Source organism: Lissotriton helveticus, chromosome 5_1, assembly GCF_964261635.1.
Source record: "Lissotriton helveticus chromosome 5_1, aLisHel1.1, whole genome shotgun sequence".
NCBI classification, from domain to species: domain Eukaryota; kingdom Metazoa; phylum Chordata; class Amphibia; order Caudata; family Salamandridae; genus Lissotriton; species Lissotriton helveticus.
Window position 1 is genome coordinate 587,315,968 of NC_136065.1, and position 17,500 is coordinate 587,333,467.

Here is a 17,500-nt window from a genome sequence, read left to right on the forward strand (position 1 = left end):
ACCTCCCAGCTGCCCGAGACACCTACATATCTGCCTCTCTTGTCCGACCAAGTAGCCTGAATTTCCAACGGAAAGGAATTCTTTGTTAGGATACTGACTCCCCTAGACCCCGATGTAAACCCAGCATGTGCCACAAGTTTATATCCCCCTTTATGGAGGGCCATGCACCGACTCCCGACAATATGTGTCTCCTGCAACAATGCGACTTCTGGGATATGTCTTCTGATTAGCTGATTTACCATCCCTCTCTTTATCTTGTCGCCCAGACCATTGACATTCCAGCTCAACACCCTTATCCCCGATCCCTGACTTGTACGTGACATTTACCCCACACCGCTAGCACCTAATTGCAATACTGTCACTGGATGCAAAAAATAACAACTTATCGCCAATGTTACTGCACACATTACATTCTCGGTCACAAACCCCCCCCCCAACACTTAACCCCCCACCCATGAAATCAATACTTATAACCTCCCTGGTCCCCCACCCACCCACCCTGCACCCCTGCATATGGCACAAGCCCATCCCCAACTAGCAGAGTGCCTGTCGCCCTAAACAACAACTTCTAAGCTACTAAATGTAGTAAACGAAGAGGACGGCATCCCGCACCCTCCCCCTGTCCCCACAGTTCAATAAACATTATTGTCCATCCGAGCACCATAAACATATTTACAATTCAATGCTCTCTGGGGAGTTCCTACCAGGCCGCATGTCGAGTCCGGACCCAGTACCTGACAGTCTGTGGAGAGCTCACGTAGCGAGACTTCAACTCATTCTTGTTCTCCGGCCGCCTCCCTCCCATCTCGATCCCGGGGCTCTGAGCCGTCGGGGGGGGGCGGCTGTCAATCCAATCGGATACCACGTCTGGGTTATCAAAGAACCATGCCCGACCATCAGCTTCCACCCGCAGACGCGCCAGGAACATCATGGCATACTTATATCCTCTGTCACGCAGTCTTTTCTTGACGGTCAGAAAGTTACGGCGCTGCTTCTGTACCAGTTGAGTAAAGTCGGGAAAGAAGGAGAGCATGGCATTCTCATAACGGAAGGGTCCTCCTTGAGGCGCGGCCTGGAGGATGGGGTCTCTGTCCCTGAAGTTGAGCACTCTGGCAATCATGGGGAGTGAGGGCGCTCCAGGCCTCGGTTTCCCACCAGGGACCCTATGGGCGGATTTGATAGTGAAAAACTTCCCGGTTCCCTTGGGCTTGAGATGTTGGAGGATTAACTCTTCCACAAACAAGTCGGGGGCCGGACCTTCAGCTTTCTCCAGCAATCCTAAAATACAGACATTGTTGCGCCGGGCCCTCCCTTCATATTTATCAACCTTGCGCTCCACCTGGACATGGGATGATTTGAGGACGCTCATTTCTTGCTGAAGCTGGGCGACATCGTCCATCAAGCTAGCGGTTTTGATGTCGTGTGATTTGACCTTCTCGTTGACTTTGGTAAGGTCTGCGCGAATGAGATTAACTTCTATCGAGACAGTGTCAAGCTTGGTGTCCAGTGTCACCATTTGTTGTCCAAGAGATGACTTAATTCCCGCGATCACCACCATGACATCCGTCAATGTTCGTTCCGTCCCCGGACCTCCAGAATCTCTGCCGCCCACCGGCTAGTTTCAGATGGGGAGCCTTTTGGCATCGTATAGCGGTTGAGTTTGCTTGCCTATACCAGTTTCAGCCCCTTGGACCCACTGGAAGAGTGCCTCTCGCCGTCCGTTTTAGTCACCATCCTAGGCAACTCCCGCCGCCGGGTCTCCGCAGTCAAGGAATCTCCCCAGCCGCTGACCATATGTTGCAAGCAACTTAAAAGTCTGTGTGCACATCCGCTAAGTCCCTGGTGAAGAATTGGCTTGGTAGTTTGGTCTGCCCTGTTCCCATGATGCACTGGGCCAGGGACAGACTAATTTGCATATAGCCAGGTTCTGAGCTGGGATGGGGCAGTGAGATAAATAACGGTGATGGATCAAGCCCTGATCTTTGGACTGGGTAAGAGTGGTCTGCTTAATTCAGACACTCTGTTCATCACCACCCCCTTTTCTGAATCGTTTTTGGCCACTATAGGTGTGGCAGGGTATACTCAGACATGAGTCCCTTTCTCACTGCTCCATCAGGATTCAAGCAAGCCGGGCCGAAGAGGCTGAAATGCCAGAAACCGGTCCCCGGTAGCTTGTCTCCTTTCTGGTGAAGAATTGGCTTGGTAGTTTGGTCTGCCCTGTTCCCATGATGCACTGGGCCAGGGACAGACTAATTTGCATATAGCCAGGTTCTGAGCTGGGATGGGGCAGTGAGATAAATAACGGTGATGGATCAAGCCCTGATCTTTGGACTGGGTAAGAGTGGTCTGCTTAATTCAGACACTCTGTTCATCACCACCCCCTTTTCTGAATCGTTTTTGGCCACTATAGGTGTGGCAGGGTATACTCAGACATGAGTCCCTTTCTCACTGCTCCATCAGGAGTCAAGCAAGCCGGGCCGAAGAGGCTGAAATGCCAGAAACCGGTCCCCGGTAGCTTGTCTCCTTTCTGGTGAAGAATTGGCTTGGTAGTTTGGTCTGCCCTGTTCCCATGATGCACTGGGCCAGGGACAGACTAATTTGCATATAGCCAGGTTCTGAGCTGGGATGGGGCAGTGAGATAAATAACGGTGATGGATCAAGCCCTGATCTTTGGACTGGGTAAGAGTGGTCTGCTTAATTCAGACACTCTGTTCATCACCACCCCCTTTTCTGAAAAGTCCCAGGGAGCGGCCTCACAAGGATCACCTGAGGGACGGGGTGGGGGCCCACGTGTCTAGTTGCGGCCCCTCGGCCCACCTTGATACTGTTCACCCCAGAAGCGGAGATCCCCCAGCCAGGGTCCCCTCCACCCAATCCCGGCTCCACTCAGGCCCCGGGAGCTGGCCAGTATCTGAACCAGGAGTCTCCTTGTGGCTGCACGGGCCAACTCCAATGGTCATCACTCCTGGTGAATAGGCAGCGGGGAGGGGGGGAACTACCATTCCCAGTGGTCCATTGTAGCAGAAATGTGTAGTGCCCCAGGCTTTGTCTAGGTATCGGAAGTCCCACTGCAGCTCCCCGGGTCACCACTGCACTCCCGGGCACCTCAGCTCACAATTCCCCATATAATGGGACGGTAGCAGGCTCAATCACTGTCCAATCCAGCATCTCTTGCGGGAGTGCCCGTGGTTCTCACAGCGCCCCCAGGAGTCCTTAATCAGCTGCCAGGAGGGGGGAGAAGGTCCCCCTTCATGACCTTCGTCACTTGTCTGCGTGTTGTGCCGCGTCTCGGGCACCCGGAATTACCGCCGTGCCTGCGGCATACCAAAACGGTTCCCCCTTGGTCCGCCCGGAAGCCTCCACACTATAGCGCAAAGGGGGGGAGGGGGCCCCCCACAATGCAGCCCACACTGCACACTCCCCGCTGGTCACCGCTTCTGGCTCCCGGCCGACGCAGCGTCTTGCGGGCGGACCCGACCAGCACTTCTGGCCCGGGTCCCCGCTGTTGTGAAACTTGTGCGTGGCCTCCAAACGAACCCGGTCCCCGGCCGCAGCCACGAAGCAGGCCACAAGCCCCCTTGTTCAGATCTCGAAAATGCGGTGCCTCCGGGAGGCAAGACCCGTTTCCCGGAGCACCGCACTGCTTCCCAGAGCTAATTCCAAGCTCAGATGTAAGTATTATGACAGGATAGTGAGGCCGGGGGATGGTCACGAAGGAGCCTAGAGCTCACGCGGCCATCTTCCTCAGCGCGTAGCTCCTCCTCCCTACCTCCTGTATTTTTGATGCTGTGCTGGATTTCGTTTTTGCTGGTTTAGATGCTTTGGACACTGTGCCGCTGCTGATCAGTGTCAGAGTGTAAGTGCTCCCTGTGTAAATTGTTATTATGATTGGATATACATGATTGGCATATTTGTATCACCAAGAAGTCCCTAGCAAAGTGCTCTGGGTGTGCCAGGGCTGGTGATGACAAATGCTACTAGTGGGCTTACAGCACTGATTGTGCCAACCACATAAGTAGCCCTAAAATGGTGTCTCAGGCCTGCCACCATAGTGCCTGTGTGCAGTCTGTGAACTGCCATGTCCTCCTGGTCAGTGTCCCCACTGACCAGGCCTAACCCTTCCCTTTCTGGGCACATTGGTCACCCCTATCAATCAATCAATCAGGTCATTTATATAGCGCACTACTCACCCGTAGGGTCTCAAGGCGCTGGTATGGGGGGGGGTGCCGTTACTGCTCGAACAGCCAGGTCTTGAGCTTCTTCCTGAAGGAGAGGTGGTCTTGGGTCAGGCGCAGGTCGGTTGGGAGTGAGTTCCAGGTCTTGGCGGCCAGGTAGGAGAAGGACCTTCCTCCTGTTGTCGCTCTTCGGATGCGGGGGACGGCGGCGAGGGCGTGGTTGGTTGATCTGAGGAGGCGCTTGGGGGTGTAGAAGTTGATCCGGTTGTTGAGGTAGCTCGGGCCTTGGTTGTGTAGGGCTTTGTGTGCGTGGGTGAGGAGACGGAAGGTGATTCTCTTGTTGACCGGGAGCCAATGCAGATCTCTCAGGTGTCCGGAGATGTGGCTGCGTCGGGGGATGTCGAGGATGAGTCTGGCCGAGGCGTTCTGGATCCGCTGGAGTCTCTTCTGGAGCTTGTCGGTGGTTCCGGCGTAGAGGGCGTTGCCGTAGTCCAGTCGGCTGGTGACGAGGGCCTGGGTGACCGTCTTCCTTGTCTCGGTGGGGATCCACCGGAAGATCTTGCGTAGCATGCGCAGGATGTAGAAGCAAGACGAGGAGACGGCGTTTACTTGTCTGGTCATGGAGAGGGAGGAGTCCAGGATGAAGCCCAGGTTGCGTGCGTGGTCCGTCGGTTTGGGTGCGGTGCCCAGGGCGGGGGGCCACCAGGAGTCGTCCCAGGCGGAGGGCGCGGAGCCCAGGATGAGGACCTCCGTCTTGTCCGAGTTCAGTTTCAGGCGGCTGGTCGTCATCCATTCGGCTACCTCTCTCATCCCTTCGTGCAGGTTGGCTCTGGCGGTGGCGGGGTCGTTGGTCAGGGAGAGGATCAGCTGGGTGTCGTCGGCGTAGGAGATTATGTTGAGGTTGTGTTGGCGTGCGATGGCCGCGAGGGGGCTCATGTAGACGTTGAAGAGGGTGGGGCTCAGTGAGGATCCCTATGGAAGGCCCAAGGTACCCCCTTGGGCAGGCTGCAGTATATGTGAAAGGTAGAGCATGTACTTGTGCAGGTGACATGCTCTGGTAGTGAATTACAGCAATTTTCGATTTTCCATTGCTGCAAGGCTATCTTGCTCCATAGGCTATCATGGGGGATGCTGGCTACAGTGGCTACCAGCATATCTTCCCATAGGAACAAGATGGAACATAAAAGTCTGGTATCCCTGAACTCAGAATTTAATAACACGTCTTTTAGGAAAGGTTGTTTTTAAACCCTGTGTTTGAGAACAGCACTTTTAGAAAGTTGCTGTTCTCTTGTCTGATCTTTCTGTGTGCCTTGGCCTGTTTGTGAATTGACTGAGTCAGCCCTAGGCTGAATGACTGCATTTGCAACTTGAGTGGTGGGAGGAGATAGCACCTGGGCCTGAATAGGGCTGTGCCTGCCTTCCACAATGCTGACTCCACCGTCTGCTGGGCGGCTGATGACCCTGCTTCTCACTCTGAAAGGAAAGGAAAAGCCAGGAAAACAAAGTGCTCATGGAACACCCAGAACTGGTTCTGACTGGGCTCAGAGCCCTCCTGCACAAAGGGAACAAAGACTTTTAGGGGTATAAGTACAGGACCCCTGACTACAGAAAATTAGATCATCCTGGAATCAAGAAGGAACCTCTGCCAAGGAGAAAGCTGAAACTGAAGAAGGAAGACTGTCCTGCTGTTGCTTTGCTGGACTGACCTGCTGTTGCTTTGCTGCCAAGGAGAGGGGAAGGACTTTGCTTTGTGCTGTGTCCGCTTGCTTGAAGGAATCTCCAAGGGCCTGAGAAGAGCTGGCTCCCTGTTTTGAAGTTCCAGGAACAAAAGGACTTTACCCCCAGCACCCCTGAGCTCTGCTGAGAGAGCTCTGTCCTTCCTGGAGTGCTTGGCCCATGTGTGGTGCCTCTGGAAGTTGTACCTGTGTTGGGGAGCTGGAAATCAAGCTTTTAAAGACTTTGCTACAGAAAATCTATCGCAATCCCGGCCGAGCGAGAAAATTCCCGCTACGAAGACCGAGATCGTCGCAGCGCCTGTCGCCGCTGCCTGAAGATGTCGCACCCTTCGTTAGCGGAAAGATTTCCGCCGCTGCGAACATCGTAGCAGAGCCTGTCATCGCTGGTTGAAATCATTGCATCACGTCACTGCGAGAATCGTCGCAGAGCCATTGCATCAAGGAGCTGCGAGGGAAAGATCGCCGCTGGACCGTGCATTGTCGCCCCGGATATCGTCGCAACAACCAAGAATCATCGCATCATGCCTTTGCGGGAGAAAACTTCCTACAAAACCTACGCACCGGAATCCATACAAGTGGCTTTCCTCCTCATACAGACCGGATTTGTCGCAACACGCTGGCTGCTGCAGCGGGGCTGTCGCTAATGCCTCCCCAGGGTCTCAGGAGCCACGCATCGCTTGTTTTTCACCGCTACAGCTTCTCTGCTTGGAACTTTTTATCGCTAACAAAGGTACTGTGGCCAAAACGTGACGCAACTGTGGATAATTTTATCGCTAACCTTAAGAACATTAAGAACCCTTTTACAACCATATACTTGTACTGGGTATGTTAGATATTTGTTGTTTTGGTCTTGTGTAGTTTAGATTAAATACCTTTATTTTTCTAAACTATTGTGGAGTCAGTTTGTGGTGTTTTCAGTGTGTTACTGTCAGGGTTGGTACAAATACTTTACACATTGCTTTTGGATAAGCCTGACTGCTTGTGCCAAGCTACCAAGGGGGTGAGCAGAGGTTATCTACAGAGTGTTTCCTCCTTACCCTGACTAGAAGCAAGGGTCCCTATTTGGACAGTAGTACCTACCTCAGCCAACTAGAGACCCCCAGTTCTAACATTGTTGGTCAGCGGTGGGATTTGAACTTGTATTTGTACTAGACCCACTGTGATTGGTGTACATCACTAGTGAGTGCAGACCACTACGCCATCGCATACTACTGTTTTTTTGTTGGTTGGTTCTATTTTTGAGTAATTCTTCAAAGCATCATGTCTGTGAATGGAAAGGCACTCAGTGAGAAGGCAGAAGTAGAATTGGAGTTTGTCATTGAGGATTTGTATTCCTACAAAGCAAAAGAGCTTAAGAGATTTTGCCAAGAGTTTGGATGCCACGCAAAGAGCACCCTTAGGAAGGAGGAGTTGCAGAGAATCTGGAAGGCCCATTGGGAGGCACAAGAGGGAAATGATGCAAGTACAGGGAATTGTTTTCAAATCACAGATCTGCCTGTGAGCAGAGTAGGCTCAAGGGCTGGTAGCACCCATTCCAGTAGGGGCTTCACCCAAGAAGAGTTACATAAGAATCAAAGAGTAAGAGAATATGACTTGGAAGTCATGAACATGAAAATGAAGCAATTGGAAACGGAAAAAGAGAATCAAAAAGCTGAGAGAGAAAGGGTGGCGGAGGAGAGTAAAAATGCCTGTGCCCTGGAAGAAAAGAAATTGCTTTTGGCTCATGAGTTGAGCATGAGAGAACTGGATCTTAAAGCCAAGGAGGTGGATGCCAGTTCAAATGGTGGCAGCGCACAGCCAGTGCACGGGGGGTAGAGTATATATTCCCAAATATCTGGTACAGAATTACTTAGAGTTAGCAGGTGCCTTGACCTACCCCAATATAAAGGTAGGCCCTATGTCTCAGGTATGGACTTACTCCAGAGCAGTACAGACTGCGGTTTAGAAACTCTAAAAAGAAAGAGTCTGAGACTTGGATGGAGTGTGTGAATTTGTACTCTCGTGCACTGCAAGGTTGGATGAAGGGCAGAAAAGTAACTGATTATAAGGGGTTGTTGCATTTAATTAGTTGGGAGTACTTGAGTAGTCTTTGGGTTCCAGAGCTGTGCCAGCATCTTTTAGACAGCAAGCTGACAGACCCCATTGAGCGTGCTAAGGAGGCGGACCGCTGGACCAATACCAGGGTCCACAGAAGAATTGTGGTACCACAGCCAAAGGTGGGCAGGGTTCCCAGCAGAAGAGTGGGGGGGACAATGGTAACCAAAAGGAGTTCTCTATAGGGCCCCAAAATTGTTCCCAGGAAAAGGAGTCCCAACCCCCCAGACCCAAGCAGCCATGGCCCCCAAGGGGCCGATGGGAAAACAGAGGTCCCCCTACCTGCTTTCACTGCAATGAGGTGGGACATGTTATCAACTGGTGCCCCAAGAAACCCCCAGCACCCGCTGGTGCTCCCGCCCCGGGGTTAGCAAGTGTAGCTTTGGGATGGGAATTTGATTTCTAGTGGGGAAGGAGACCTAGCAGTTATGACCCTTGTCTCTCTAGGAGACCAAGAGATGGTCCAGGAAACCTTACTGCCCCCTTACACTAAGAAACACGGGCAGAAGGTGATCATCAATGGGAGGGAGATAGAGGCTCTGAGAGACACAGGAGTCAGCGTGACATCCGTGAGGTGTCAGTGGGTGTCTGAAGAGCAGTGTATCCCCAATGTACTCCGCCTGGTAGTTGCAGCTGATAGCTCAGTGCGCCTCTGCAAAGTGGCACGTGTTCCCTTTGAATGGGGAGGGGTCTCTGGTCTCTTGGAAGTTGTTGTCAGTGATGCCTTGCCTGTAGACTGTCTGCTAGGTAATGACCTGGAGAGTTCTCCATGGAAGGATGTAGAGCACAGAACTCATTTGGAGATGTTGGGTTTGCCTGCGTGGATCTGTGTGACCACGCGTGCTATGGCAGCCAGTAGGGGTGATTCAGCAGAACTGGAGCCTGAAACAGTGACCCAGAAACCTGCCAGGCAAGGAAGAGGCAGAGGGCGTGGGAAACTAGCCCCAGCCGTTCCCACGGTCCAGGAAGGAGCGGAACCTGAGGGGGATGCCCTGGAACCTACAGGGGAACAGGTGGCCGAACGGGGCGACCTGCCTGAGCTGACCCATTGGCAGCAAGAAGGTGGGCCCTCCAGGGAAGAATTCTGCAAGGAGCAGAAAGAGTGCCCTTCTCTCGTTGGTATGCAGCAACAGGCTGCAGACCAGGCAGCAGGTGGAGCGTCCAGAGATCACTTCATCTACTGGGAAGATGAATTGTTATATAGCAAGCCTAAGTTTGCTGAGCCCGGTGCAGCCCGTGTGCTGGTGGTACCCGCACGCTTCAGGAACTTCCTAATGGGTCTGGCTCATGACGTGCCTCCCGCAGGACATCTGGGGCAAGACAAGACCCTAAACAGGCTTGTAACCCACTTCCACTGGCCCCAGATGAGCAAGCACGTTGGTTCCTTTTGCAGATCTTGCCAAACATTTCAGGCCAGTGGCAAGACTGGAGTGAAGTGCAAGGCACCCCTCCAACCCTTTCCTGTGGTGAGCACCCCTTTTGAGAAGGGTGGGCATCGACATTGTGGGGCCCCTGGACCCCAAGACAGCCTTAGGCAACAGGTTCATCCTGGCCTTGGTGGACCATGCCACCCGGTACCCGGAAGCAGTCCCTCTCAGGACCTTACAGCACCCATGGTGGGCCGTGCATTGATGGTGATCTTTTCCTGTGTGGGGTGCCCCAGAGAGGTGGTCTCCGACCAGGGTACCAACTTCATCTCTAGGTACATGAAGTCTCTGTGGGAGGAGGGTGGGGTAACTTATAAGTTCACCACTCCTTACCACCCTAAAGGAAATGGGTTGGTTGAAAGGTTCAACCGCACCCTGAAAGGTATGATTATGGGCCTAGCGGAGCCCATGAGACGGAACTGGGACGTCTTGTTGCCATGCCTGTTGTTTTCCTACAGGGAGGTGCCTCAGAAGTCCTTAGGGTTCAGTCCCTTTGAACTCCTGTATGGCCACCCTGTTAGAGGACCTCTCACACTGGTAAAGGAGGGGTGGGAGAAATCCCGTGGGAAACCCCCCCGGATGTGTTCAGCTATGTGCTGGCCATCGGCAACCAGACACAACGCTTCAGGAAGCTCGCTCAGGAGAACCTGGAAGCTAGCCAGGAAGAAATGAAAAGATGGTACGACAAAAATACCACTCTGGTCGAATTTCAACCTGGGCAGAAAGTGTGGGTGATGGCGCCAGTGAAGCCTTGTGCGCTCCAAGACAAGTGGACTGGGCCATATGAGGTGGTGGAGCGCAAGAGCGAAGTAACCTACCTAGTTAACTTGAAGACTCCCAGGCAGCCCCTTGTTAGGATTTGGGTCAAGTCCCCTTTCAGTGACCATGGACTGTCATCACATGACCTACCAGGACAGGTATATAGGTCAGTCCTACCTTTAATCCCTGCTTGATATTGCTATTGTGTGGGTTCCTGGTTGTCGGTTCCTGGTTGGTGGTTCCTGGTTCCTGTGATCATTGGGGTTCGATTCCGTTTTTATCACGGGCTCGTGAGGACTCTTGGACCCCCTTTAGAGTTTATTCCCTCTGTTCCTTTAAATCCTTCCCTCCCTATTCCTTATTTCCTGGTGTAGTTAGCTAGTTAGTTCCCCTTTGCCTATTTCTTTCCCGTTTTTTGCCAGTTCCCGTCACTTACTGTAATTGGGGGTTTGTAGGGGCTCCTGTTTCCCCCCTCTTGGTAAGCCCTTGTGTTATTGGTATATCGCCTCGGAGTAGAGTGGTGCTTGGGAGACGTAGTGTTGATCGAAACGACTTGATTCGTTTCCTTTTTCGCGTCGTTTTCCTGTACCGCTCCATGTCGTTATGCGCGGAAATTACGTTTTAGGTCATTCCGCGAGTTTGTTTTGGATCCGAGTTCTGGGATAGCCAGCTTTCCTGGTGATTTTCGACCTGTCCCTTTCCCTTTGGGTAAAGAAAACTACTAGGGTTTTTTTTTATGCCGGTAGCGAGGCATATTTTTTCCCCTAATGCCCTAATGACCTGAGAGACACTTTTAGGCGCACTATTGAGTGCTCAGTTCATTCCTGAATCCGAGAGGGGTTATCTTGGATCAGTTTTGTCTGCAGCCCGAAGTCTCCACGAAGCAAAGCCTGCATTCTTGACTGGTAAGAGAAACGGGATTGTTTTGATAGGACATGGTCATTGTTTCTGGAGCACTTGGAAAGATACATGAAGTGTATTTTTTGTTTGTTTAGGTGCAGAAGCGTGGAGGAGGGAGCAGTGATTACATCGTTCTTACAAGGGTGGAAGACTTGGTGTCTCCTCATATTATATTCCACCCTCTTTCCTGGTCCATCGGCACACTCATAGTTATAACTTTGTGAGTGGCATATGGGCAGGGGAAGTGGATTGGTTCATACTTCGTTCCTGCAGTGTGCGGGCTGAGTCGACGGAATCCAACACCCCTGAGAGTCTTGCATGTGAACCGCCTCAAACCACACTTTGAGAGGTCTGAAGTGACAATGCTCATGGCTACGGATGCTGGAGGGGAAGAGGATAGTGATCCTCTCCCTGACCTCCTGCCTGGCAGCTAGGGAGCAAGACGGGTCAGTGGATGGTGTGGTCTTCTGAACTGAAATATAATGAAGAATATAGAAATACTGAGATACTAAAAATAAAGTAACAGTCAAATTAATAAAGAAAATAAAAACTATGCAAAAAAATTGTCACATATCTGTCACCTTTTTCTAATTTAAATGTTGGATGTTTACCATCACTTTGAAATCAATGGCCCACGACGGAACATTCTTTCCTAGTAATGTTGCCTTTTTCCCCTCTGTTCCGGGGCCTTATTTAGTTAATTGAGGGGGTCCCATCGTACCTGCTATAACCTCTCGCCCACCCTGACAGCAGAGGGACTGTCGCCAGGTGTTGGGTCAGTTTTCCTCCCGGTTCTCCCTGACCCCAGGTGTCACCAATTGGTGCGTCCATGATGTGGACACTGGAGATAGTCTGCCTGTGAAACAACAATTTTACAGGGTAGCTGACAAGGTCAGGGCCAGCATCAAGGAAGAGGTTTCCAAGATGTTTGCGCTAGGGGTAATTGAGCCCTCCAGCAGCCCTTGGGCTAACCCAGTGGTCTTAGTCCCAAAAGCTGCTGCGCCCGGTGCCACTCCAGAACTCAGATTTTGTGAGGACTACCGTGGGCTCAATGTGGTCACCAAGACTGATGCACACCCCATCCCCAGAGCTGATGAGTTCGTGGATCGGTTGGGAGCTGCCCAGTACCTCAGTACATTTGATTTAACTTCTGGGTACTGGCAGATTGCCTGAACTGATGGGGCCAAAGAGCGGTCTGCATTCTCAACGCCAGAGGGGCCCTTCCAGTTCCGAGTCATGCTTTTTGGGTTGAAGAATGCTCCTGCCACCTTCCAGAGACTGGTTAACCAGGTACTGACCGGGCTGGAGGAATTTAGCGTTGCATACCTGGATGACATTGCTGTGTTCAGCTCCAAGTGGGAGGAACATTTGCAACACCTCTGTGAAGTGTTGAAGACTCTGCAAAGGGCAGGCCTCACTATCAAGGTCAGGAAGTGCCAGATAGGGCAGGGATCTGTAGTGTACTGGGCACACCAGGTAGGGAGCGGCCAGGTGGCACCACTACAGGCAAAGATTGATACCATTCTGGCTTGGGAGCCCCCCAAGACCCAGACAGAGGTGAGAGCCTTCTTAGGTCTCACCGGGTATTACTGGCGGTTTGTCAAGGGATATGGCACCATCGTTGCCCCCTTGACAGAGCTGACTTGTAAGAAGCAGCCCAGAAAAGTGAACTGGGCCGAAGCCTGCCAGACTGCTTTTGATACCCTGAAGACTGCCATGTGCACAGCACCGGTGCTCAAGGCACCTGATTTCTCCAGTGAGTTCATAGTGCAGACAGACGCTTCAGAGCATGGTGTGGGAGCAGTACTCTCACAGATCACTGATGAGGGCTGGGACTAGCCTGTAGCTTTCATTAGTAGGAGGCTACTCCCCAGGGAACAGAGGTGGAGTGTAATTGAAAGGGAAGCTTTTGCTGTGGTCAGGGCTCTGAAGAAGCTGAGGCCCTACCTGTTTGGGTCTCACTTCCGTCTTCAGACAAACCACAGGCCCCTCAGATGGTTAATGCAGATGAGGGGTGAGAACCCAAAACTGTTGAGGTGGTCCATCTCCCTACAGGGAATGGACTTTACGGTGGAACACCGCCCTGGTACAGAACACGCCAATGCTGATGATCTGTCCAGATTTTTCCGCCTTAGTGAAGAGAACTCCCAAGAGGGTGGGCAGTTCTCCCCACTTTCAGCTGGAGGGGACACGTGTTAGACCTGGCATCTTTGGCGTGTTTGCTCCCTATCTTTTTGCCTCTACCTCCTGTATTTTTGATGCTGTGCTGGATTTCATTTTTGCTGGTTTAGATGCTTTGGACGCTCTGCCACTGCTGATTAGTGTCAGAGTGTAAGTGTGTAAATTGTTATTATGATTGGTTATACATGATTGGCATATTTGTATCACCAAGAAGTCCCTAGTAAAGTGCACTGGGTGTGCCAGGGCTGGTGATGACAAATGCTACTAGTGGGCCTGTAGCACTGATTGTGCCACCCACATGAGTAGCCCTCAAATGGTGTCTCAGGCCTGCCACAGCAGTGCCTGTGTGCAGTCTGTGAACTGCCATGTCCTCCTGGTCAGTGTCCCCACTGACCAGGCCTAATCCTTCCCTTTCTGGGCACATTGGTCACCCCTATTGAAGGCCCAAGTAACCCCTTGGGCAGGGTGCAGTGCATGTGAAGGGTAGAGCATGTACTTGTGCAGGTGACATGCTCTGGTAGTGAATTACAGCCATTTTCGTTTTTCACTGCTGCAAGGCTATCTTGCTCCATAGGCTATCGTGGGGGATGCTGGCTACAGTGGCTACCAGCTTATCTTCCCATAGGAACAAAATAGGACATAAAAGTCTGGTATCCCTGAACTCAGAATTTAATAACACATCTTTTAGGAAAGGTTGTTTTTAAATCCTGTGTTTGAAAACAGCACTTTTAGAAAGTTGCTGTTCTCTTGTCTGACCTTTCTGTGTGCCTTGGCCGGTTTGTGAATTGACTGTCTGGTTTGAGAGTGACAGGGGCTGGGGATTCCCCTGGAGGCTGGCTGAGTCAGCCCTAGGCTGAATGACTGCATTTGCAACTTGAGTGGTGGGAGGAGATAGCACCTGGGCCTGAATAGGGCTGTGCCTGCCTTCCACAATGCTGGCTCCACCTCCTGCTGGGCGGCTGACGACCCTGCCCCTCACTCTGAAAGGAAAGGAGAAGCCAGGAAAACAAAGTGCTCAAGGAACACACAGAACTGGTTCAGACCGGGCTCAGAGCCCTCCTGCACAAAGGGAACAAAGACTTTTAGGGGTATAAGTACAGGACCCCTGACTATAGAAAGCTGAAACTGAAGAAGGAAGACTGTCCTGCTGTTGCTTTGCTGGACTGACCTGCTGTTGCTTTGCTGCCAAGGAGAGGGGAAGGACTTTGCTTTGTGCTGTGTCCCCTTGCTTGAAGGAATCTCCAAGGGCCTGAGAAGAACCGGCTCCCTGTTTTGAAGTCCCAGGAACAAAAGGACTTCACCCCCAGCTTCCCTGAGCTCTGCTGAGAGAGCTATGTCCTTCCTGGAGTGCTTGGCCCATGTGTGGTGCCTCTGGAAGTTGTACCTGTGTCGGGAAGCTGGAAATCAAGCTTTAAAAGACTTTGCTACAGAAAATCTATCGCAATCCCGGCCTAGCGAGAAAATTCCCGCCGCTACGAAGACTGAGATCGTCGCAGCGCCTGTCGCCGCTGCCTGAATACGTCGCACGCTTCGTTAGCGGGAAGAGTTCAGTTGCTGCGAGAATCGTCGCAGAGCCATCGCATCGAGGAGCTGTGAGAGAAAGATCGCCGCTGGACCTCGCATCGTCGCCCCGAGATTGTCGCAACACCCGAGAATCATCGCGTCGTGCCTTTGCGGGAGAAAACTTCCTGCAGAACCTACGCACCGGAATCCATACAAGTGGCCTTCCTCCCCATACAGACCGGATTCGTCGCAACACGCCCGCTGCTGCAGAGGGGCTGTCGCTGACGCCTCCCCAGGGTCTCAGGAGCAACGCATCGCTTGTTTTTCACCGCTACAGCTTCTGTGCTTGGAACTTTTTATCGCTAACAAAGGTACTGTGGCTAAAATGTGACCCAACTGTGGATAATTTTATTGCTAACCTTAAGAACATTAAGAACCCTATTGCAACCATATTCTTGAACTGTGTATGTTGGATTTTTGTCATTTTGGTCTTGTGAAGTTTAGATTAAATACCTTTATTTTTCTAAACTGTTGTGGAGTCAGTTTGTGGTGTTTTCACTGTGTTACTGTGAGTGTTAGTACAAATATTTTACACATTGCTTTTAAGCCAAGTTACCAGGGGGTGAGCAGAGGTTATCTAAAGAGTGTTTCATCCTTACCCTGACTAGAAGCAAGGGTCCCTATGTGGACAGTGATACCTACCTCTGCCAACTAGAGACCCCCAGTTCTAACAATCCATATTTATTTTGTGTTTTTAAAATAAATGGAGTTGCAAAATGTTATATTTCTACATTTATTTAACTGTTGCATATGCAACGTGGATGCCTGTCAAGTTTTAGCAGCTAAAGAAGCCACATATAACATAAAACTACACCCACAGGTACATATTAGCATTATACTAGAAATATATCTTAAAATGTATCTCTATTTAAGGAAATATCATCCTGTTTTTAACTCCCTATGCTGTCTATCTGTTCAGGTTTTGGCTGGAGTCCATGAAAGACAACATGGAGAGTCTCTCAAAAGAAGCCCAATTTTCAGTATTTTTCTGCTTTTAAAAATAAACACAAACAGGAAACACATTGGCTTCTGTCTGTATTTATCTGTAAAAAGCAGTAAAAACAGAAAACTGGGAGCCTTAATTGTAATTAACCTTTTTTTCCAATAATAAAAACTACAGATCAGACAACACATCATCAACAACAGGCCTGCATTTAGTTTGATACTGACCCTCTTTTTATATTCCAAAATGGTTGTCCTTCAGCCTCACAGCTCTTGTATGCCTCTCCAACATCCTCAACTTCTTCTAAGCCACCTTGTAGGAAGAAGATGTCTTACCTGTGCTTCATCAATGGTCTCTTTGGTGAATCTCACTCACTCCTTCTCAACATCATCAATGGCTCCCTCTGTTAAAACGTCTTCCCAGAAACTCCAGAGACTGACCAGACCTTGAACACCCATGAACAAATACGAACTAGACCTTGATGACCTCACCAAATGCCAGCCCGTCACTTATCTACAATTCATCGGCAAGACCAATGAAAAAGCATGTACTTCTCTCAGAAAACACTAGTGCTAACAGTTTTCTGAATGACTCCTAATCCAGCTTCAGAAAAAACTGTAGAAAAGATACTTCTACATTACAATTCATGCATGATATCCTCCTGACCACAGACAACGATGCCACTTGACTACTTTTATTGATGGACCTCTCAGCCACTTTCAACATTATTCATCATCTCACTTTTATTGACATCCGGAAGACATGAATGGGATTCACTGACAATGTCCTTACTGGTTCTCATCATACCTATCTAACCAACACCAGTTCCATCACGTATGCACCGTGAGGTCTCCAGTGACCCTATCACGTATAGAGTTCCTCTGGGTGCCACTTTGTGGCCCATCATCTTCAACCTCAAACTGGAGTTCATCGGGACTCCCCTCAACAATATCAGCTGAAAAATGTACCAATACGTAGACAACACTCAACTCTCCTTGAATTCTGACTTCGCCAAGAACAGCTTTCAACAACATCATCAATCACCCAGTGCTAAGTTACTCAGATTCACCCTGGAAACCAACCACATCCTTGAAGAAACACATTGTCAAGAATAACAAGAAAGTCTGGTATTTGCTGTCTCCTCTAAAAAAAAGTGAACCACTCCTCTCAGGCAGCGAATTCAGAGCAGCCATCCAAGTCCTCATACTGTTGCATCTGGATTGTGGTAATTCCTTCTTCTACAGTCTCCCAAAGTCTGCACTGGCCATTACAAAGGGTATTCTTCATGACTGAGCATGCCTGCTCATGGGTCTAAATAACTATGGTATCGTCTATACACACTGATCAAACTTCACGGGCTGCCTATGCAGCCTGCATTAACTTAAAAACCACCTACATCATTTCAAAATCCATCAGAACCTCCCTCACTGCATATCTTGCTGCTGAGCTCTCCACCTCCTGAGCACAGTAAAAAACCAGGGAATATGCCTTCTGCATTAATGCACCCAGGATCTGAAACAGCATCATTGCATTCATTAGAACAGCCCCAAACCTGCTTAAATTTAGGACAGAGCCTAAGACATGACTAAAAACACTACAACAGGTCAAAGTAATAGTCCACTTCCACTCTCAGAACGTAGCCTCCATTTTAATCACTCTTCAACTGCATCCTTAAAACTGACATTGAACACCACTCAGCTGCCTTTTGGTTAGGATTGTGTA